This window comes from Mus caroli, unplaced genomic scaffold, assembly GCF_978045245.1.
Source record: "Mus caroli unplaced genomic scaffold, Mus_caroli_1 scaffold_16, whole genome shotgun sequence".
NCBI lineage: Eukaryota > Metazoa > Chordata > Mammalia > Rodentia > Muridae > Mus > Mus caroli.
The window spans coordinates 34816899-34841747 of NW_028227271.1; the positions used below are offsets into that span (position 1 = coordinate 34816899).

General features: G+C 40.2%; 1 pseudogene; it reads left to right on the plus strand.

Moving 5' to 3' along the window:
- The first annotated feature begins 3660 nt into the window (after nucleotides 1-3660).
- Nucleotides 3661-24596, plus strand: LOC110310066 (uncharacterized; annotated as a pseudogene).
- Nucleotides 24597-24849: the final 253 nt, after the last annotated feature.

The following is a 24849-nucleotide window of genomic DNA, read 5'->3' on the forward strand; positions in this document are numbered from 1 at the left end:
GTAAATGTTCATGAAAGGCAGTTAAAATCTGCACTAAGCCAATTGTGCCTAATAGGGAAGTCACTCCTGTGACTGAGACAGATGTAAAATGTATCAAGGAATGTCACATCCAGTGGTCTGCTCAACACGGAAGGAAGATGTAAGTTTGAGGAGTGAGGGATCAGGTACTGCATGTTCCCCATTGAGTGATATCACCATGCTCTCTACATATTCATTATTTAATTTAGTGGATTACAACCATCTGTGGAAGTTATCCACCCCAAAATATGATTCACAGATGAGGAAACGGTGCTAAGAGGGCTACCCACTGGTGAAAGTGAAGCCAAGCTTATGATCCCATTTTCTTTGTTATCTGTTTCTTCGTTTTTATGCAAGAGTCCAAGCAAAAATTAGTCCCCAACTCAGAAGAAATCTTACCAAGAGCTGCCCACAATGTAGCCATATGTACTCATATTAACTTCTCTTTTTCACCTCTGAAAGTGACATTAACCATGTAACCTTCATGGGTTTGGAGAACAGCATGTGTCAGGCAAACAAACATGCGGCAGCATATATAAGCAGCTCATGACAGAGACATCCATGCCAGAATTTGCCCTACACTTGATGATAACGCCCAGGAAAGAAAAATGAATCTGAGATGCACACACCTCCAATTTCTTCATTGTAGAGACCAAATTGCTGCTAGCAAGTGGAAAGATTTGCTCAGGGTTGGGAGTCAAATCTCACCATAATGATTCTCACTTTCTCTTCTGTGCTGCTCTGCTTTGCTGGGACTCTGGTGCTTGAGAACCCAATATGCACTCAGATCGACATGCATGTTCCTCTCAGCACCAGCACTGATGAATATGGGAACAGAGCCCAGTCTATAAGTTCACAGTTGATTGTACATAGATCACCCAGATATTCTGGATCTTATCTCTAGACTAATAACCACCATGGTATGGAAACAGCCTCACTGATGAATCTTTGAAGGTTGTAAAAGAAAAAGATGAAGAGTGAGTTTTGTAAGTAACTCAAGACCTGGAAAAGAAATATTTGGAGCTCAGGATGCTTCTGGATGGTGGGTGTGTCCAGGAAAGGGGATGCTATTGGTTTCTGTATAATTATATCTACTGCACTGAAGTCCACAGCTGGGCTTCTGCCTTCATTACTGCAGCCTTTTTCAGATTTGAAGCTTAAAGTTTTTCTTTCTGTCTCTTGTATTTTCATGTTTTTCTAATTTGTGACCAAGATGCCTCAAGCTTTCAATCCAGGCACAAGACTCTGGAGAGTACCTGATTCATGAGCCTGAGGGAAAGGCTTTGGGCCAAGCAAAAGAGAAGAAGAGATAGGACCCGCTTCTGGCTGACCTGTGTGCTGAGGTCCACTGTGTTTTGAAAATACATTAAATTCTTTCCAAAAAGAGAGTTTCCATTTTAGTTAATAAACCCCCTCAAGGAAGGAAATGGAGCAGAGCATGTGAACAACTCATGACTGAAACATTTTTGGTTATTTTTCCCTCATACTTGCTGATAATGGAACAGGAACCAAAAGAAATGTTTGCTTCTGTCAGAGGGGGGAGTTGAGATCCTAAGCGTATTCTGGCATCTTCCTTCAGTGTTTGAAAATGCAGCTCCAACAAGAAGTCTTTCAGTGTATACCTACTATGCACATAAAACTATGGAGAGAGGAGGACATGGGAAATACTGCAGTAGACAAAGGAAGAAATTAATAAAAGACCTTGGCTTTCCTCTCAGTCTAAGTAGTGGGATGGAGGACTCACCTGATCTTTTTTCATGAGGACCTATGAGAAGCATTGCCCTCACCCTGAGGTAGCCAGTCATGCAGAGCACAAAGACCACAAGTCTTGTACAATGAAGTAGACATACAAATAATTTCACTGAGCAACTGTTCCATGCAGGGGAAACATAAGCATTTATGAGTGAGAGTACCTGAGAATGAAGGAAGAGAGAAGGAAGGGGAAAAGAGGCAATTTGAGCTGAGGACTGGACACCAATATGAACTGTTACTCTACTGCCAAAGGAAGACATTTCCAGGCATCTGAGATGACAAGGGGCCTGGTGTGCTAGAAACAACGGCAAGTGTAGTGGAACTGTAGCAGAGAGAGTGAGAAGACAATCATGAAGATGAAGCCAAGATAGTAGGTTATATGGCTTTGGATTAGAGCAATGGAAGCTCGTTTGGATGGCAAGGATGAGCCTCCTTGGTCACCTCTCTGCTGTTATATGTGGCTTGAGTTGAGGAAAGAGAAACAAGTGTCTTCAATTAAGCAGCATGTGGAAGCAGAAGCTGGCAAGAGGACCATTCCTTAGCTCTAGGTACCCATTGGCCTCCACTGGAAACATTACGTATGCTGCTGGCAGCATCTCACTCTCAAAGATGAGAAAGTTAGCATCTCACTAACCTAGAGAATCAGGAACGCACCTCAATATTTTAATTTTTTTCTTTGATTTGAGAGTGCAGCCAAGATTGTTTATCTGTGCCAAAAGAGGAAAGGGACAGAAAAGATTTAGAGAAGATTCCTTACCATAAACAACATTCAGCTACAGAACTCTGCCTCCCACTGGAGGTTAGGTGCTCTGTGGAAGTTCATCATCCCAACTACAAATGCCCACCCACGTTGAGGAAGATCCAGTCATGGATCTCATATGCTCTCATTCCTGAGATGCTATGCAAGGATCTTGCCTTGTGACCCACTGATAGCACAGGGACAAAGGTCCACACCTCTCTATCCTATTGAACAGTGCCTGTATGACAATGCCACCAAGAGAGACACTGAATACTGGATTACAATCTATCTCTCATCTGTAAATAAGAAAGCCTGAGATTAAAGAAGGGAACTAACTTCTCTAAAGTCATCATCAGCTCAGAGAGAAAGGGAGCCAGGGCACAAATTTGTGTTCATCATAAAGCCTGCTCTATTCCCTACTAAATGCTTCATGTACCTTGGCTATGACCCCAGAGTAAATCTTGTCATTCTAAAACACTTGGGATTTTTTCTTTTGGTTTGGTCTGTCTTTTTCTTAATCAACAGGCCAGATCACTTCCTTTTACAAAACAAGCCTAGCTAGGTTTGTAAGCTTCTTAAAACCAGGTCAGTCCCTCATCACACAGCCTTTTCCTAGGGTAATTTTAAGTGAATACTTGGAATTAAAAGCAAACAAACAGCTCAGAGAACTGCATGGGGGGAAAAGCAAATGAAGTCAACTGTTTGCAGGCTGGGTCTCCCTTTCCTGTCAGCAATCCTCTCCTCTCTGAGCTGAGGGTGGGGGGAGGTGTAGGGAGGGGTTCCTTAACCCCAAGCTCTCCTGACATGGTGCAGAGTTTATGTCACTTCAGATTCATGGCTCCTGCAGATCAAAGCTTTCTTTACATATTATGTTTTGCATAAAAAAACAATAATGTGTTCTGTGAGGTCTGGGTTTTCCTTTCACAGTGCTAATGTTGTAAAAAACCAATCTGACTCCTTACCCCGATCCTCCATGGCTATAAAGTCACAAATCAGGCGTAATGATGGTGCTCTCCTTAAGGACTCACCGAGGCATTTCATCTAGCCTGGTGTACCAGTAATGAAATTTGCATTGTGCTTACAGGACTGTTTTATTGATATAAATGGACTTTTGTACCCAAATGACTGAAGAGCTATTCCTCAACATAAGCATGGCGGGGGCACTTGATTTCTGCCTGGGAGCCCCCTCTGTAACCTTGACCATGATGCTGATGGTGGGAAAGGATAAAATGAGCTGGCATTGCTGTTCTTTCCAGGAGACCTTTGTGTGTCTGTCCTAAGCCGTTTCTTTCTGCTTTCTTCACCTACCTGCCCTTTTACCATCCTGCGTGCCTCAGGCATCCGGTTTATGAATCTCCCACCAGGATTTTGAAAATGTGCCTATAATATATAGGAATGGAAAAAGTAAGACCCCTAAAACCTGTCTGGCCACAGGAGACCTAGGGATGCATGGATTTAGAATCTAATCTCCTGTGGTCAAATATTCAAAGGGCTTTGAATGAAAAGCAGCCAGACATGGAAAGATCTGTCTATGAAGACTCCAGGTAGAAGGATAGACATGTGCAGATGTCTCTGAGACATGAATAACTACTACATCAGTTCTCGCTACTGCCTGAATATCAGATCCAACAGGGAATCGTTATAAACTCTTGACCCTATCTTTTCCCTAAAGCAACTGAAATGAACTTCCTGAGAGATGAAGAAATTGAGTCCTGAACAAGATTCTAGTGGAGGACATAAAACAGGAACCCTGAATACCATAGCCACCCCATCCTTTCATCCATTGAAATGAGTTATTGCGTGAGACCTTGGTTTAATGGAAGAACAAGCAACCATGCTGAGTCCATGGCTTCACCAAGCTCCTCTTCTGTAAGTCTCCTGGGACATGTGCTCAGGATAATTTTTTTTTTTATAATGGGTGCATGAACCAACCCGAGGGTTGAAAGATACTGATTTTTCCCTCTAAACAATCCTGAATTTTGGCCTCCTACAACTGCAGCAAATCACTTATATGAAGCTTATTTTCACATGTCACCTTGTCTGTATTTGGGTCAGCAAGTATCATGATTGCTGGTGGTTCCATGGCTGTCATGAAACTGTCAGTGCCTAAGAAATATCTTGATCTACTTACTTTGCCATGTGTTTCTCTCACTTTCCTTTCTTCCTCTCCAACCCTCCTCCTTCTTCTTCAGCAGTGTCTAGAACTTAAGATTCTCCTATCTTAAGCTTTCAAATGCAGGTGTTACAGAACTGTGATATCAAACTCAGCTATAAGTTTTTTAGATGGTGGTGGTGGTGTGTGCTTAGACACTACTATATATTTCCTGATTTTTTTTCAGTTGATAAAAACACAAAATGCAGCTACTTTCCTGAATTGTAAGGCCTCAAATCTTATTTGTTTCCAATCTGACAGCCTACCCAGGCCTCAAAGGTTGAGAAGTTCCCACAATTCTATTGTAGATGCATTAACAAATAAAAGAGTAGACAGATATTATGATTTTCATTCATCTGTTCACAATGTGCTTACAGTCCATGTCAGGCCTAAGAACTGTTTGTTTATAGAGAGCTAGCCACAGAATGGATGAGGTTCAGAACATTGTGATGTATTGCTCATCTGGACAAGAGGGAATCACTAGGCTCCTAAGCTCACTCAGTAGGGAGCTTATTAGGATAAGGCAGTTTGTCAGGCAGGATGTATGGAAACCTTGCACTGTAATGAGCTGTAGTATATATTTACAGTATTCTGCCCAGGATCTCTTTTGCTCCATTTCACTTTCTGCTGTCTAAAACATTTACACCTGAATATTCAAAAGAAGGTCCATTTCCCATGTGCAAACTCAGCCAAATTCTTTGGCCTTGCAGCTTCATGTCACCAACTGTTATGACAAGAATCCCTTTACTTCAAAGTAGGAAAGACTGACCATGAAATTTAACTTCAGAGCTCCCAGGTCCAGTGCGGCTCAGGAAGTCACATCAAGCTTTGCCGGTAGTACTGATCCTGTGAGTTCTGTGAAAATACACCCTTCTTAATATAGGATTACTACAAAAATTTTGGGAGAGAACCATGAAGACCTGAGGTAGCTCGGCATCTAAGAGCTTCAGTTGAGAAAAGGGGATGGTACCAGCACCTCACAAACATTGCCCTAGTTTGGGTCTCTCTTGCTGTGATAAAATGTGGACCACAAACAATCTGAGAGAAGAAAGGACTTATTTGATTTACAGGTGCCAATCACAGCTCATCATTGAGGGAAAACAGGGCAGGAAGTCAAACAGGGCAGGAACCTGTAGCCAGGAATTCAAGCAGAAGCCATGAAATAGCTCATTGGCTTTCTCTTCATGGATAGATCATCATGCTTTCTTATACAACTCAGAATCACCTTTCCCAAGATTCACATCTCTCACAGTGCTCTTGATCCTATTGCATTAGTTCTCAACAAGAAAATGTCCCCAAAGGCTTGCCTACAGGCCAATGTGATAGAGGAAATCCCCCAACTGAAGTTGTTTATGTTGACTTATATGAATGATCCTAGATTGTGTTAAGTTGACAAAAAAAATTAACCAGCATAAATATTAATGAACAAAGAAACAGAAAGCAAGCAGGCAGAAAGAAGACAATACCATGCACATAAGTTTGTAACCATGAATTCATAACCTATGTCATAGCCTATGAAGCTAATGCATCGTCACAAGGAGTTTTGCAGTATTCATAGAAAGGTAAGAAATAGGTTATAATGCAAAAAGAACAGCAAAGTGGAGAAGGAACTAGCTTGGATTCATCCAGATATATTCCCCAAGAACTCACGATGATTGCTTTAGAAAAGTAAAGAATAATGATAACAAATCCAGTACTCAAAAACATCCATCTGGAAGAATTTTAAAATGCCTTCTGGGCCCTCATAGGAGTAAAGTCGTCAATATATGAAATAAGATAAGATGAATTGGATTTGTGCTTGGCTTAAGAAAGAACATTCTAAGAGTTGCACCATTCAAAGGTAGCATGCCTTTGTTCTAGTTTGTTGTCTGTTGGTGAAATAAACACCATGGCCAAAAAACAACTTATGAGAGGAAATTGTTTATTTCATCTTACACTTCTCAGTCAACATCCATCACTAAGGGCAGTCAGGACAGGAACCTGAGCAGAGGAATGAAACTTGTTTGTTTACTTTCTGAATATCTCATAGACTTAAGCCCAGACTACCTGCCTAGGATCCATGTTACCCCCAGTGGGCTGGGCACTCCCACATAAATTATCATTTAAGACAATCTCTCATAGAAAAAGCCACAGGTCAATCTGATCTTGGCAATGAAATCAGATTCCTTTAATCCTTCGATGAGACTCCTCTGACTCCAGGCTATGTCAAATTCATGATTCATGCTAACTAGGACAGTCCTCCATGAAGCTGCTGAGTATTCAGTCTATGGGAGTAGACCACAGATTTCAGGAGCATTATCAAAGACAGGCAAGAATTTTTTAGGAGGATGTGGGATTCCATAACTTGGAAAGCCCATCCCGGCAAAGTTTAATAAGTCATACTTTCTTACTCTGCTTCCAGCCTCACAGAGATCTAGAGTAAATAGACCAATGCTTCCATCACAAGTTATTTCCCTTGAGTTTCTTTATCCCTTACAAAAATATCAACGGGTAAAAAGCAATATGAAACTGGAGACTATACTAAAAGAATGTGTACAAACTTTGTGCAATACATTTAGACTTGTTAAATGAATGATCAAAGCATAAGGACTTATTTTGCTAACACGGATAATTAAAAGAATCTAACATTAATTTAGACAGAGAGATTGTTCCTAAAGGAAACTGGTATGCTATTCCAGAACAGCTAAAATGTAACAGTTACAAATAGTTTTGCTGTGAGCAGATTAAGACTATTGCATACTGTTGTTGGTATACCTCTGAGTACTTCAGAAATTAGATTCATTAAAAATGGTATGTCCACTGGAGGCTCACCATGTTTCTGGTTTTGTGTTTCGTGATTTAAATGATACATTTAGGCACTAGAGGGAGGCCTTGCCAGTATTCATAACTGAATGTAATCTTCCAACAGGAAGATTCAAGACTGCTAGGATTCTACTCATCAAACATCTTATAAATCATCAATAAAACATTTTTACATATTAAGTCCTCTGGATGTTCATGACAACCATATACTGGAAGGCAAAGCTATATCACTACTGTCAGTATCCCACTAAAGGTTAACACTAAGTGCATGTTTATATGTAGTGGGTATCTTGATTGGGTATGAGATGTGTAATGTGTAAAGTTGGGTAGCCCTTCCATTATCTGATTAGGTCAGCCTATTTTCTGTGGTGCACTCACTTTTGAGAAATGTGTTAGGAGGAAATACAACTTGACTAAGGATGATTGGAGAGCTTGAAGAATCTTTTCTAAGTGAGTATATATTAAGGAGGAATATATTTAAAATTCTCTAGGTAGAAAGGGGAAAGAGCAGCATCCTAGAGCTGGCTTTATAGAATCACAGTTTGCTTCATGAGCTGGATTGGATCAGATATGAAACATTCGGAGGAACCACTTGGGATATGAACAAGTTCACATTAACATCTATTCTAATCTGTTTGTCCCTGGCCATATTCTGATTTTCTATGGATCCTTAAATGTGGGTAATTATCACACTTTGCAGGTAGAAGCTTAGGGTATCTCTCTGGTGTGTGCCTTTCCACATCTCAACTCACCACAAGTTGCCAGAGCATCCCTATATTTTTCCAGACCCTTAATCTTGGCCAATGCACCAATGATTTATTCCAAGGAATGCAACCAGTTACTTTTCATTGAGAATTATACCCACACCCCTCATCAGAGTTAGAATAACCCTTTGGACCCTCCCTGGCTCCCCATTCAACTCATCTCATTTAGATCCTAAATGTTCATTGTAGCCCTGTTTACCTGCAGCTGGGCTCTCGGTCACAGCACGCTGAGCCCATATCATGTGTTTCTAGTCCAGAACTTTGCATGTTTCTCCTGTTATGTTCTCTCTCTGTGGTCAACTAAGACATTTCTTGCCAAAGGGAAGACTTCTTTCTCCAGAAACTAGGTTAGGAGTTTAGTAACCACAGATGCCATGTCCCCATTAGTCACTATTGCAACAGCAATGGAATTTCATCTTTCACTTCCTGAGTTGGGAAGAAATCATTGATTTATTCTCCTCTCAGTTAATAATTAACCTGCAAGGATTCAGGAACTGTGTCTAATTTTGTTCCTTCACGTATGTTCAGAAAAGTAAACATATGGTCTGGTACATTATAGGAATTGATAAAATGATTTTGGAAATAATATACTTGAAAATGTAAACTATAAAGAATATAGAATTGACTCTTAGTATCTGTGAGTTTCATATACATGTATTCATCCAATCATTTTCAAAAAATTGATTATCAGTGTATTGGATATATATAGACATGTTGTTCCCATTCTTGTTCCCCATGTAATGCAGTGTCGACCATTTATATACCACTTCTATTACATTCATTATTATAATTAATCTAGAGAAAATTTAAAGTATGAAAGAGTATATTGTAGGTTATGGGCAAATACTATGCAATTTTCTATAAAGTAATTGAATGCCCACAGTTTTTTTTTTTGTTTTTTTTTTTTTTTTTTTTGCATCTGTAGGAAAGGAGCATGTTGGAAATAGCCCCCAAGAGACAGAGGGAGAACTGTTAAGGAGTTTTAATGGAGTGGAATGAGTGGAGGCAATAAGTGAGTAGAACTGACAGGAGTCATTAGATAACTAGATTCCACAGCTCCATTGGGAGTGGAGTCAGGACATGAGTTGGATCTGGATAGTGACAAGGTGATGATGCTGCACAAGGAGATGAGGATAGGATCAGGAGCTATGGGATGCATTGGCTTGCCCAGCTGTTGTAATAAATAACCACAAATTGAGATTCTAATAACAGAAATGTTTCCTTTAGTAGATCTGGAGGTCTGAAATTTGACATGTGGTGCTAGATGGATTGGGTCTAACTATTCCAAAAGAGTGTATTAACCATGGTTGCCATGGAAACAGACCAGTAGAGTGGATACATGGATGGTAGACTTTATGGATCGATAGGTGATAGATTAAAAAAGGGGGTTGAATTTTAAGTGACAACAACTGGATCATGTTTTAAGAACTTGTTCGCCAGTTTAGAACAACTTTGGTAGGCTAGAGAACCTACCAAACATCAGGACCATATGGCAGGGTGTTTTAAAGTTTATAACAATCCCTACATCCTTTCTGTTTGCTTTAATTCCTATTATTTTATTTGGCAAGCATCTGATTTAACTCCCATTGTTATTTGTCTGGCCTGCTCTATTATATCTTTTCCACCATGATGGACTGAAATCCTCTAAAACTGTAAGCTAAAATATATCTTTACTCAAGATGTTTCTTTCATATATTGTGGTCACAGTGATGCAAAATATAAGATAGGTAGGTATCAGAAGATAAACAGATATATAAATAGAATAGAGATGATAAATAGATGATAGATAGATTATAGATAAATTATAGGTAGAGATTATAAATAGTTGATAAGTAGATAGATTGATAGGTAGATAAATATAATAGCTTGATTAATCAAATAAAAAGATTGATAGAATTATTAATTGGTAGATAGATGATAGATACATAAAAGATTGGTACATAGGTAGGTAAATAGATGAATACACTGATTGTTAATGAATAATTAGCCTGCATGATTATGAAGACTATGAAGTCCCACAATCTTCTTTCTGTTAGAAAAGGGCTAAAGCCCAAGGATGAGGGGCAGAGAAACAAGAGCACAAATAGTGTAACTAGCAGTCTAAGGGAAAAGGAAGACAGATGTTCCTATTCATGTATTCAGGAAAAAACAAATTTATCTCCTTCCATTTGTTGGTCTGTCTCAGACCCTTTTGAGCTGGACGATACCTATGCACACTGAGAGTTATCTGCCATACCAAGTCCACCAATTCCAGTGCTGAAATCTTCCAGAAACACCCACGCAGAAATAGTGTGAACCAGATTATCTATAGCCAAGTGGCCTATTCAAACTGACACACACACACACAGCTGAGATTCACTCTGAGAATCTACACTGCACATATCTCCCAGTTTCTCCACACTGCATCTGGCTCCCTACTTCTTCTTGCTGCACCTGTCTCCCAGCCTCTCTGCTCTGCACCTGTCTCCTAGTTTCTCCATGCTACATCTGTCCCCCAGCTTTTCCATGCTGCACCTGTCTCCCAGTACATTTCTCTGCTATGCACCTGTCTTCCATTTTCTCCATGCTGCACCTGTCTCCCAGTATCTCCATGCTGCACCTGTCTCCCAGGTTCTCTGGTCTCCACCTATCTCAGCTTCTCCATGCTGTACCTACATTCCAGTTTCTTTGTGTTTCACTGTCTCCCAGCTTCTCCATGCTGCTTCTGTCTCCCAGTTTCTCCTGTTGTACCTGTTCTATCTACTAGCCTCTCATAGTCTCTAAAGTCCCATGGTCCTACTACCCTACTATATTTGCAGGCACAACACTCCTGTATCTACCTGTATCTTCATATCACCTTCGCCACAGTCTGTGTGCCTCAAATATCTCTGCCCTTTCTTTTTTATTATTATTTTTATTAGGTATTTATTTCATTTACATTTCCAATGCTATCCCAAAAGTCCCCCATATGCTCCCCCACCCACTCTCCCACCCACCCACTCCCCCACCCACCCACTCCCACTTCTTGGCCCTGGAGTTCCCCTGTACTGAGGAATATAAAGTTTGCACGAACAATGGGCCTCTCTTTCCAATGATGGCTGACTAGGCCATCTTCGGATACATATGCAGCTAGAGACACGAGCTCCAGGGGATACTGGTTAGTTCATATTGTTGTTCCACCTATAGGGTTGCAGATCCCTTTAGCTCCTTGGTTACTTTCTCTAGCTCCTCCATTGGGGGCCCTGTGATCCATCCAATAGCTGACGGTGAGCATCCACTTCTGTGTTTGCTAGGCCCCGGCATAGTCTCACAAGAGACAGCTATATCTGGGTCCTTTCAGCAAAATCTTGCTAGTGTATGCAATGGTGTCAGCGTTTGGAAGCTGATTATGGGATGGATCCCCAGATATGGCAGTCTCTAGATGGTCCATCCTTTCGTCTCAGCTCCAAACTTTGTCTCTGTAACTCTTTCCATGGGTGTTTTGTTAATGAGTCTAGGGCCACTAGATTTAGACTCACTCATAATCTAGGATAATCTCATTATTATACTCTGAATTTAATGATACATGTAACATCTTCATTTCTTACTTAAGTTACAGGTCCTAAGAGTTAGGTCATGCACATATATTCTTTGGGGGACACAGTTTGTTGAGGTCATTCTGTGCTGTGCTCTCAATTTTTCCATATTGTGTAAAATGGTCATTTTTCAAGCTGATCCTTGCCTTAAGAGATTCCACTTTGAAAGCAGACACAGAGATATGATGAACCTGCATGTTGATGGAAGACAGACAGCACCATTCACAAGGTATAAACTGGTAAACAACGTATTCCTAAAGATAAAAAAAATAAGAAGCACCAACCTATAAATTGATCAAACTAAATTTGAAGCATATGAGCTTATGGGCATATTAGAATTCTAGGAAGAAAATCAGGCCAGAGAAGTTGTAAAATGTACCAGACTGAGTGAAAGATGGAAAAGCCTCTTTAACCCTTTCTAGTCACTCTTTAGCCCACACATATGTACACATGTACTTGCTAGGCAAAATGTAATATGTGATGTAAGAGTTAATATTAGTAATTAAGATGAATAAGAGAACTTGTGTCCATCCCACCCTGCTGTCAAGGGAAATTAGGACTACTTGGAAATTCAACTCAACAAAACCAAAAAAGCTTGTGAATTTGTTTCCATTCAATAGCTATGACACTGTGTAAGGACAAAAGTATGTCATTCTCTATCTGGCATATTCATGACATAATTCCACCTACTGATCAAGATATGAGGGCATTTTGACTCATGGGATGTTGTGTTCCTCCTGAGGTCATGGCATAAGGAACCACCAATCTTGAGATCATTTATCATCAGAGAGAGTGTAGAACAGGTCTAAGAGGCCAGTGTAATCAGGTGGCTTACCTAAGAGATGCAAAAAAGAACTCTACTGGCATCAACATACTTTAGATCAGCTATACCTAAAAAAAACTACATTAGACCTTTTTGCCTGGTCAATTAATATTACATAATACATGAATTCCATAGAATCATCTCACTACTAAATTCTATTCCTACCTGGTATCCAGAACAAATCTAGCATGACTTTGTCAACAAGGCCATATTTTTTTTCCTGCAAATAACTTTGGCCTATGTTCCTCATAAAAAGAAGAAAACAGGGTACTGGAGAGATGGATCACTGATTAAGGGCACTGAGTGCTCTCCCAGTGGTCCTGAGTTAAGCTCTCAGCAACCACAAAGTGGCTAACAGCCATCTATAATGTGATCTGATGTCCTCTTCTAGCATGCAGTTATACATGCAGGTAGAGTACCTGTAGACATAAAAATAAATAAATCTCGGAAGGAGGAGGAAGCAGAGGAAAAAGAGAAAACAATGTCATAAAGCTATTAAAATAATGGTAAGAATCACAAGACCCTCACCCAGGATGCTGGTCATTAATCTTTTCTCCCAGTTTCATGTGACCAGGTAAAGTGTTGGACTATACAAAGAGTTAAAAGATTAACTGAAGGATGGAATCCATGAAGTCAGTGCCCATGCCAGAATAGAGTTTTCCAGTGATATATCTGTTTTGAGAAACCTGTGATACTGTAAGCAATCCCTTATCCATGCCTTTGGAAGCAGGTTTAGCAATTCATTAGTTCACTATGTGATTCTGGTGTGGAACTGTTTCTTTGGTCTGTCACCATCTGCCCTATCTGAGGTGAATGGACATCTCCTTCAGGGAAAAAAAAAAACATCAACATGTATCAACTGAACTGTTGGCAGAGTGTTTGGTTTCAATAACTAGAAAAGGAAATATTGGCTTAAACATGTTGTATAGTCATGTTTTATTCAGGCATTTACTCAGTAAAGAATGATCTGCTGGCCAACAGGGTACAAAGGTAACTCAGCAGGTTGGGTTCTCTCCCCTCAGGCAAAGACTACAGAATAGGATTCACATTCTCATTGCTGTTGACAATTGAGGCTACATCATATTCTGCTATAAAGATGTGAACTAAGCACATCATGTTTGGCAAAATTCTGGTCTTGATTCCTTGGGTCTCAGCAACACTCTCATCTCAGTTGTGAAAACCAAAGATACTGTGGGCATTTCCAATATCCACCAGAGTCCAAATTTCCAGTTGAGAGCTACTGCCAAATGTTATAGAGAGAACACTAGATAAATTCAATAAGCAAGATCTATCCAGTGCTGAGCATGTAGAAGCAAAGTGGGAGAAGGCAAGGCCTTATACTATGATGAAGGCAGGGAGAGTGAAGACAGAAGCAGACACTGAGTCTCCAGGCTGTGATGGAGGAAGAGCAGGTGCAGAAGATTACATTCTGAAGGTCTTCAAGTGTTAGGCTGAGGTTTAAGCTATCTAATAACTCATTCAGAGCTGCTCCAAAATTTAACAAATGGAACATCCATTTCCACATCCAAATATGAAAATCCACCAAGCTGAGACTCAAATGAAGCATCTCTGCTTACATATCCTGCAGTAATCCAGAGTCTGCATCAATTAAGCAGCATGAATACTCTCACACATACTCTTGAGGTTAGGCTGACACTGTGGACATCCTTGGCAACAGATGGAGTTAAACAAAACACAGCCCCACACTGTTTAAAACACAAGGCTCTATATACCAAGCCCAGTTCTTTTGCCTTCTCACTCCCTGCAGTATTTGATTTAAATGCCCCGCTTTTGTACTAACTCACTAAAATAATTGACATCTCAATATCTTCCTGTCTTTGTCACTTGTTACTAAATATATGTTCTCTTCAGTAAAGTTTTCAGATTGACTGCTGCTGACAGACAACACAGATTTCAACATTTACACAGAAGTTGTCTGTCAAAAAAAAAAAAAAGAGGTTGTTGGGTTGGGGAGGAGACAAAGGGGGAAATTGCCCTATTTTAGGATGTCTCTTTGCTTAAAATGCAGGAAAGAGGGGAGAGAGAAATCTCTATCGTGCATAACAGCAATTTATGCCAGGATGTGCAGTCTTGCTGGAGAAGTTGCTAAGCAACTGCCTGGCAGCATGTCAGGGGCAAAGGGAGATGGAAGAGAAAAAAGACACTAAGGCCTGGGCACTGCAGAACATAGAAATCTGCCAGAGATACCACCCTCTTCCCTCTTTCCTGCCAGATAGGGCAAATTAAGAGGTTATTTTGTATCTCTATGGCGAGAAAAGAGAGGGGGAGAGAGAGAGAGAGAGAGAGAGAGAGAGAGAGAGAGAGAGAGAGAGAGAGAGAGAGAGAGAGAACAGGTTGGAATGTGGCCATTGCTGCTGGCATTTTGTCTACCATCTTGTATCAAAGAGCCATCTCAAGCTAAAAGTCAGATAAGGTCTGGCTTCTCAGTCTGCAAAGGGGTGAATATATCTCTAGATGTATCACAGAACCATGGTGTGACCACTATTGTGATATCCAGCTATTCAAACTTTCATTTCTCATGGTATTCAAAATAATCACACCCAACTTTTCTGTTTCTTGTCTTTTTAACCCCAGGAGAACTGTCTACTCCAAGCACAGAAGCCACATAATCTTCATCTGTCATTACCCCAGTGGGGTGGTAACTTGGACTGTCAACTTCACTGGGTTGAGAAAAACCTAGGTTATTAGTGCGGGACTTGTTGGGTGTATCTCTGAGGATATTTATTGGGAAGATTAACTGACAAGTGGAATTCTTCTCTGAACAAGGTATCACCCTTACATGGGCTGGAGTCTTGGGCTGAATCAAAGGGAAAAAAGGAAAAAAAAAAAAAAACCACAACAGCCCTTTCTCTGCTTCCTGTGCTCAGACCCACATTGCTGCCAATCTGTTCCCACCATCCTGTCATATGACCATGATTGATGGTTCCATCACCCAAAACAAAAGCATCCTCACTTAAATATCTTTTTGTCAGGGATCTGCACATAGCTTCATGTACCTTAGACAACTCAGGGATGAGGATCCCACCTAGCAGGCAACAGTATAATCAGTAAATGATTTCATCATACCTTACCTGAAACAAGGCCCTTAGCAGGTTTGTCAAGACCTTTTATTTCCACATGTTTTCCCTGATTTCCAACAGGTCTTTCTCCCACTTATTCGACACAAACACAGTCTTCTTCATTTTCTCAGTAAATCAGCAACCCTGTTCTTTCTCCCTGTGTGAGCCAAACCATTGATTATTGCCTCTCTTTACATTCTGAAACTGAAGTCTACCCCAGCCTCTACTCTTTTTGGTTTTATATATGCAACTAAACTTCAAGTGGAAAATATAGAAAAAAAACTGTATAAGAGATACTGTGGAAATCCCACCCAGAGAGAGCTGGTCTCCCAGGAGTGCTGACACACATGAGAACACAGTTAAGACCACCACTTCTGCTCAAATATATGGCTCAAGAGGGACCATCCCAGCACCCTCAGGACACAGGAACCAAAGAACATCTGGGAACAGGATCCTTCTAGTTTTCATTTGCACCCCAGAGCTGACCATGTGCCACAACTCTCCATACCCAAATTCCTCCCAGAGAGAACTGGTCTCCCAGTAGTGCTGCCACACAGGCTTACAGGAGGGACAAGCAACAGTCAGAGACAGCAAGATCAGCTAACCCCAGAGATAACCAGATGGTGAGAAACAAGGGCAAGAACATAAACAACAGAAATGAAGGCTACTTGGCATCATCAGAACACAGTTCTCCCACCACAGCAGGCCCTGGATACCCCCCAAGACACGGAGAAAGTAAGACTCTGATTTACAATCACATCTCATGATGGTGATAGAAGACTTTAAGAAAGACATAAATAACTCCATTAAACAAATGCAGTAGAACACAGGTAAGCAGATCGAAGCCCTTAAAGGGGAAACATAAAAAGCCCTGAAAGAATTACTGAAAAACACAACCAAACAGTGAAGGAATTGAACAAAACCATCCAGGATCTAAAATTGGACATAAAGACAATAAAGAAATCCCAAAGGAAGACAACCCTGGAGATAGAAAATCTAGGAAAGAGATAATAGTCATAGATGCAAGCATCATAAACAGAATAAAAAACATGGACACCATGGTCAAAGAAAATGCAAAATGCAAAAAAGCTCCTAACTTAAAACATCCAGAAAATTTAGGACACAATGAGAAGACTAAACCTTAGGATAATAGGTGTAGAAGAGAGCAAATATTCCCAACTTAAAGGGCCAGTAAATATTTTCAACAAAATTGTAGAAGAAAACTTCCTTAACCTAAAGAAAGAGGTGCCCATAAACATACAAGAAGGCTAAAGAACTTCAAATAGATTGGACCAGAAATGAAATTCCTCCTGTCACATAATAGTAAAACACCAAGTGCAAAAACAAAGAGAATATTAAAAGCATTAAGGGAAAGCTGTCAAGTAACATACAAGACAGACCTGTCAGAATTAAGCCAGACTTCTCAACAGAGACTATGAAAGCTAGAAGTTCCTGGGCAGATGTCATACAGACCCTAAAAGAACACAAATGCTAGCACAGGCTACTATCAATTAACATAGATGTAGAAAGCAAGATATTCCATGACAAAAAAATTTACACAACATCTGTCCACAAATCCAAACTTATAAAGCATAATAGATTTAAAAAAATCCTTCCAAAACAAGAAATAAAACTACATCCTAGAAAAAGCAAGAAAGTAATCTTCTTTCAACAAACCCAAAAGAAGATAGCCACACAAACATAAAAATAACATCAAAAATAACAGGAAGCAACAATCACTATTCCTTAATATCTCTTAACATCAATGGACTCAATTCCGCAATAACAATATATAGACTAATAGACTGGATATATAAACAGGACCCAGCATTCAGGAAACACACCTCAGAGACAAAGGCAGACAATACCTCAGAGTAAAAGGCTGAGAAACAATTTCCCAAACAAATAGTTCCAAGAAACAAGCGGGAGTAGACATTCTAATATCGAATAAAATTGACTTCCAACCCAAAGTTATCAAAAAAGACAAGGAGGGGCACTTCATACTCAGCAAAGGTAAAATCTACCAAGATGAACTCTGAATTCTCAACATCAATGCTCCAAATGCAAGGGCAACCACGTTCATAGAAGAAACTTTACTAAAGCTCAAAGCACACATTGGACCTCACAAAATAATAGTGTGAGATCTCAACACCCCACTCTTAGCAATGAGCAGATCACAGAAACAGAAACTAAACAGAGACACAATGAAACTAACAGAAGCTATGAAGCAAATGGATTTAACAGATATCTATAAAATATTTCATCCTAAAGCAAAAGAATATACCTTCTTCTCAGGACCTCATTGGACCTTCTCCAAAATTAACCATATAATAGGTCACAAAACAGGCCTCAACAGATACCAGAAGATTGAAATAATCTCATGAATCCTATCAGATCATCACGAACTAAAGCTGCTCTTCAATATCAACAAAAACAACATAAAGCACACGTACACATGGAAGCTGAACAACACTCTACTCAGTGATAACTTAGTCAAGGGCGAAATAATGAAAGAAATTAAAGACTTTTTAGAATTTAATGAAAATGAAGGCACAACATACCCAAACTTATGGAACACAATGAAAGCAGTAGTAAGAGGAAAACTCATAGCTCTGATTGAAAACACACACACACACACACACAAAAAAAAAAAAAAAAAAAAAAAAAAAAAAACTGGACAGAGCATACACTAGGAGCTTAACAGTACATTTGAAAGCTCTAGAACCAAAAGAAGCAAATACACCCAAGAGGAGTAAATGGCAGGGAATAATCAAACTCAAGGCTGAAATCAACCATGTAGAAACAAAAAGAACTATACAAAGATGATGAAGAAGATGATGATGAATAAGTTGGTTCTAGTGCAGTTTTTTTCTTGAATATGATGCATTTAACCCCCTTATACACAACTCACTCCTTTTTAAGAAATAAATTGAAATGTAAGGCTGTGTAAGATTTGTTTTTAAACTGTACAGTGTCCCTTTTTTGTATAGTTAATACACTACTGAATGTGTCTTTATATAGCCCAGTCCTGGTGGTATTTCCAATAGCCACTAACCTTGCCTTGTACAGTCTGGGGCTTGAAAATTGTCATGGAAATTTAAAACAGGCTATTTTGTTGACATTATGAATGCTTCTAAGTAAATACATTTTTTAATTACTATTGTTGTCCTTTTCATAGGTCTGAAAGTTTTCTTCTCGAGGGGAAGCTAGTCTTTTGCTTTTGCTCAGTTTGGGTCACATGAATTATTACAGTGTGTATCTTTTCCTATATAGTTAGCTGGAAAAAAACTTTTGTCCACACATCCTGCATATTGTGGTAAGGGTAACATGGTCATTCATAGTTGAAGAATCTCCTAAATGGTGATGGATAAGAGATATTATATAACCTACTTGGCAAAGCAAGGAGTTATCAATTCTGTCACACCATGGGATTATTAGAATCAAGCAATCTGAAAGTCTGTTCTTGAAGGACTAATAGAAAAGTATGTTCTAATCCTTACAAGAGGACTCTCCTTTTGTGTAATGGCAGTTAAATTTTGCAGTTTCCCCTAAAGAAGGGGAAGAAGACCTGAGAATGTATCCCCAAAAATGTGAGCTTGAAGTACAAGACTGCCATAGTACAAGACTGCCATAATATTTGTTGACCTTAGTCACAGCAAAGGCTATCATAAGAATGTGGGCTATAATGCCTTTGCCCTTCTATCTAAATACAAATTGCTCAGGAAACTTCACTGTTTAAAGATATTTTTAATTAGTTGATCCAGCTTTTAAAATTATGCCACATTTAAAATGAAGGGTATATTTTCCTATATTGTGGTTTGTCCCTTTATAAATTAGATAGAAGGAAAGAAGATAAAGTTTGCATTATTAATACCAGTTGTCCAATTCATTTCCTTTTTTAAAAAATAAAACCCAAATGCATTCATTAATCATGTTTAATCTGCTTAGTTTAAGGAACAATTTGAAAATTTTGTGGGTTTTTTGTTTTTTGATTTTTTTATATTATCTTTCTCTTAAAGTTTCACTGTTTTTAAATAGCATTCTTGTAATTTTATGCATTTTGTGATAGAGTGTGGTTATATAATTTTGACTTGGGCTCTTTACATTTGTATTTGTTAATGTAATTTGAGAAGGAATACTGAACATGAGTCCTGGTTGATACTAGTAAACTAATAATTGGGGAAAAAAAGAAAAGTGAAAAAAAAAAAAAAAGAGAGACCAGCATCATTGAGGTGAAATCTTCTCAGAAGTACTTTCTGAGAGCACACAGGCTGTGTTCCAGAGATAGCCAAGTACCTTGTGCTATGTCTCAATTTGGTAATGTGTAAGAATCACCCAGGTGGTACTGATTTTGAAGGCATGAAGGGGTCATGCAGAGCCGCTGAGGCTCCACACTATGAGAGGCCACTGAAGGCCATTGACCTCAGTTGCAATTGATGGCCCAGGACTGAAGGAGTCATGAAAGGAATTGGGGCTTGGTACCATGAAGAGAGCCTATAAGAGGCTATTGGTGAAGCCTAGTTACAGCAGAAGACAACAGTGTTTTGAAGATGCCAGTACCATGAGATGACCAACAAGAACAGCAGCAGCAGTGAAATACAGGTAGCTGAAGCCTAGAAGACAAGGTAAATGCTACAAAGGGCAGGGCTGGAGTAGTGACCCAAGCCCTTAGAAGAGCCCAGAAGATCTTGAGTTGGATCTCAGATATTGAAAAGTTCGAGTCTGATTTTGCTTTTGATTGTGACTATGACTTGATATTTTTCCCTCTTGAAAGAAGAAAGTATTTTAGTGGAACCCACAGTTAAGAGGCTTTTAATTGTTAAAAGACATTGGATTTTAAAAGATATTGGATATTTTAAAGGGATTTAAGTTTTAATATGTAAAGACTGTGGGACTTTTAAAGTTATATAGATCTTGGGGATAAATAAGAAAGTAAGGGTTGAGGCTTACTAGTGATATGTCTGTGTGTCAAGTTGACAAAGAGCCAATTGTACTGGCTGGTTTTGTGTCAACTTGACACAGACTGGGGTTATCACAGAGAAAGGAGCTTCAGTTGGGGAAACACCTCCATGAGATCCAGCTGTGGAGCATTTTCTCAATTACTGATAAAGGGGGTGGGGGGGGGCTACCATCTCTGGGTTGGTAGTCTTGAGTTCTATAAGAAAGCAAGCTGAGCAAGCCAGGGGAAGCAGGCCAGTAAGTAACATGCCTCCATGGCCTCTGTATCAGCTCCTGCTTCCTGACCTGCTTGAGTTCCAGTCCTGATTTCCTTTGGTGATGAACAGCAATGAGGAAGTATAAGCTGAATAAACCCTTTCCTTACCAACCTGCTTCTTGGTCATGATGTCTGTGCAGGAATAGAAACCTAGAATAAGACAGTGTTCTTCTACTCAAAAGATAAACGGGCTGAGAAAGAAATTAGGGAAACAGCACCCTTCACAATAGTTACAAACAATATAAAATACCTTGGTGTGACTATAACCAAACAAGTGTAATATCTGTATGACAAGAGTTTCAATTCTCTGAAGAAAGAAATCAGAGAAGACCTCAGAAGATGGAAAGAGCTCGTGGATTGGCAGGATTAATACAGTAAAGATGACTATCTTACCAAAAGCAATCTACAGTTTAAATGCAATAGCCATCAGAATTTCAACTCAATTATTAATAGAATTAGAAAGAGCAATTCTCAAATTCATTTGGAATAACAAAAACCCAGGATAGCAAAAATTATTCTTAACAATAAAAGAACATCTAGGGGAATCACTACCCCTGACCTCAAGCTGTACTACAGAGCAATATAATGACAAGAGAGAAAAAAAAAACTGCATAGTATTGATAGAGTGACAGGCAGGTAGATCAATAGAATAGAGTTGAAGACCCAGAAATGAACCCATACACCTATGGTAACTTGATCTTTAACAAAGAAGCTGTGCCGGGCGTGGTGGCACACACCTTTGATTCCAGCACTAGGGAGGCAGAGGCAGGCAGATTTCTGAGTTCAAGGCCAGCCTGGTCTACAGAGTGAGTTCCAGGACATCCATGGCTACATAGAGAAACCCTGCCTCAAAACAAAACAAAACAAAACAAAATGAAACAAACAAGCAAACAAACAAAAAAGAAGCTAAAATTCAGTGGGAAAAAAGAGGGCATTTTCAACAAGTGGTGCTGTTTCAACTGGTGGTCAACATGTAGAAGAATGCAAATTGATCCATTCTTAATCTTGTACAAAGCTCAAGTCCAAGTAGATCAAGGACCTCCACATAAAACTAGATAACTCAATCTAATAGAAGTGTATTTGGTTAAAAGCCTAGAGCACGTGGGCACAGGGGAAATTTTCCTGAACAGAACAACAATGGCCTATGCACTAAGATCAAGAATCGACAAATGGGGCCTCATAAAATTGCAAAGCTTCTGTAAGGTAAAGAACACTGTCAATAGGACAAAACAGCAACCAATAGATTGCAAACAGATCTTTACCAATCCTACATCCAATAGAGGGCTAATATCCAATATATACAAAGAACTCAAGAAGTAAGACTTAAGAGAAACAAATAACTCTATTTAAAAATACAGAGTTAAAGAGATAATCCTCAACTAAGGAAGATCAACTGGCCAAGAAGCACCTAATGATGTCCAACATGCTTAGTCATCAGGGAAATGCAAATCAAAACAACCCTGAGATTCCACCTCACACCAATCAGAATGGCTAAGATAAAAAAAAAAAAAAAAAAACTCAGGTAACAGCAGATGCTGGCAAGGATGTGGAGAAAGAGGAACACTCCTCCATTGCTGGTGGGATTGCAAGCTTGAACAACCACTCTGGGAATCAGTCTGGCGGTTCTTCAGAAAATCTGACATAGTACTACCTGAGGAACCAGTTATACTACTCCTGGGCATACATCCAGAAGATGCTCCAACATGTAATAAGGACACATGCTCCACTATGTTCTTAGCAGCAATATGTATAATAGCCAGAAGCTAGAAAGAATCCAGATGTCCCTCAACAGAGGAATAGATACAGAAAATGTGGTACATTTACACAGTGGAATACTACTCAGCTTTTAAATTTGCAGGCAAATAAATAAATCTAGAAAATATCATCCTGAGTGAGGTAACTCAGTCACCAAATAACACACATGGTATGTATTCACTGATAAGTGGATATTAAGCAAAGAGCAAGGAATACCCACCATACAACTCACAGACCATATCAAGCTCGAAAGGAAGGAAGACCAAAGAGTGGATACGTCAGTCCTACTTAGAAGGGGGAACAAAATTATCAAGGGATATAGAGGGTTGGAGGGACTTGGGAGGAAGAGAAGAAGGGGAGGGGGAAAAGAGTGTAAGAATCAGGTATTGGAGGAGATGTACAGAGGGTCAGGAAATTGAGCAGAGGTATATAGCAATGGGGTATGGGGAACTGGGGGAAGCAAACAGAAAGTCCCAGATACCAGGAAAACAAGATTCTCCCAGGACCTCATGGGGATGACATTAGCTGAAATATCCCACAAAGGAGAGGGAGAAACTGTCAGGACCATATCCAGAGGTTAGACATGGCCTCCCAAATGAGGCATGGGGCCACCTACCCATCTCCAAAATTTTAACCCAGAATTGCTCCTGTATCAAGGAAATACAGGGACAAAGAGTAGAACAGAAACTGAAGGAAGGTCATCCAGAGACTGCCCCAACTGGGGAATCTATCCCACATGCAGACACCAAACCCAGACACTATTGTGAATGCCAAGAAGTGCTTGCTGCCAAGAGCCTTATTCAGTTGTCTCCAGATTCTCATCAACACAGATGTGGATGCTCAAAGCCAACCATAAAACTGAGCACAGGAATCCCAATGGAAGAGTTAGGAGAAGGCTGAAGGAGCTGTAGGGGCCTTATCTGGCATCAATGGGAGGGGAGGCCATTGGTCCTGTGAAGACTTAATACTCCAGTGTAGAGGAGTGCTAGGGCAGTGAGGCAGGAATGGATAGGTGAGTGAGGGGGCACCCTTATAGAAGCAGGGTAAGGAGGTATGGGATAGGGGACTTCCAGAGAGGAAACCTGAAAAGAGAAAGGGGATAACATTCGAAATGTAAATAAGTAAATATCCAATTTTTTTTAAAAGTCCTATTGAAGAAGGGACAATAATGGAATCACCCTGTTGACATAACAATGCAGAACCTTGGTAACCAGGGAACCCCCTGCTTAGTACATAGCCTGTAGGCTCACTAGTCAGAGACACTAGAGAGGGCAGGATGCTATCTTGGGACTACTGGAGCCTCAGGCCTCAAAAAGAGACAACAGGGAAGAAGAGACAACAGGGAAGACCACAGTGGCGTCTGGAGGCACAGGGTTTACTCTTGCTTCTCCGAAAGGGAAAAATCTTGTCCAAGGACCGGGACCACACAGACCAGGGTGAGAATGCTTCTACCCCACAGGACCTAAGAGAGCCCCAGAGAGAGTCACACATCAGTGCAGAGACTATGGTTAAGCTGAACAGCCTGGTGCCTTCTCTGCAGGAAGGGGATCCCTTCCTTTAGGTCCACATACCTAAGATTTGCCCCCTCCCGTGCCCCCAGATACAGGACCTGCTCTTCATGAGGTATGCAAACTTCACTTCGGCTCTTATTCTGAAGGGAATGATCAAATAAAGGGTACCCTCTGTAACTTCATGGACTCTTGGATAGACAGGAATCCTGAGGACTTTTGCCAGCCCTCAGACCTTTGATTCTGAAATACCTAAAGGCCTCCTTCAGAGTGTACATGGCACACTCAGATCTTAGTATCCATGTCAATAGGCTCCTGACCATGTTGCAAGAAAAAAAAAAGGGGGGGGGGGCAAGGATTCACAGTCCCAGGATGAGGAAGACTCACATCTGGGGAGACACACACCCTCAGATCCAGAGATTCAGTGGGTGTAAATCGGCAGGGAAAACAGCAAATCTGGAGCCAGATCCAACTTGTGCATCACAGGTGGAGACCCTCAAAAGAACACCAGAAAGTTCTGTGGCACATGAGTAGCTAAAGCCAGATGTGGCACGAGCAGCCCTGCCATCTCACCTGATAAGCACCTGTGGAAACTGTGTCTCAGCATGTCTGTAGATACAGTGTATCTTTCAGTTATCTCCTGCTTGCTACAGGGGGCCTATTTAAATAATGGCCCTGTCATTGCCT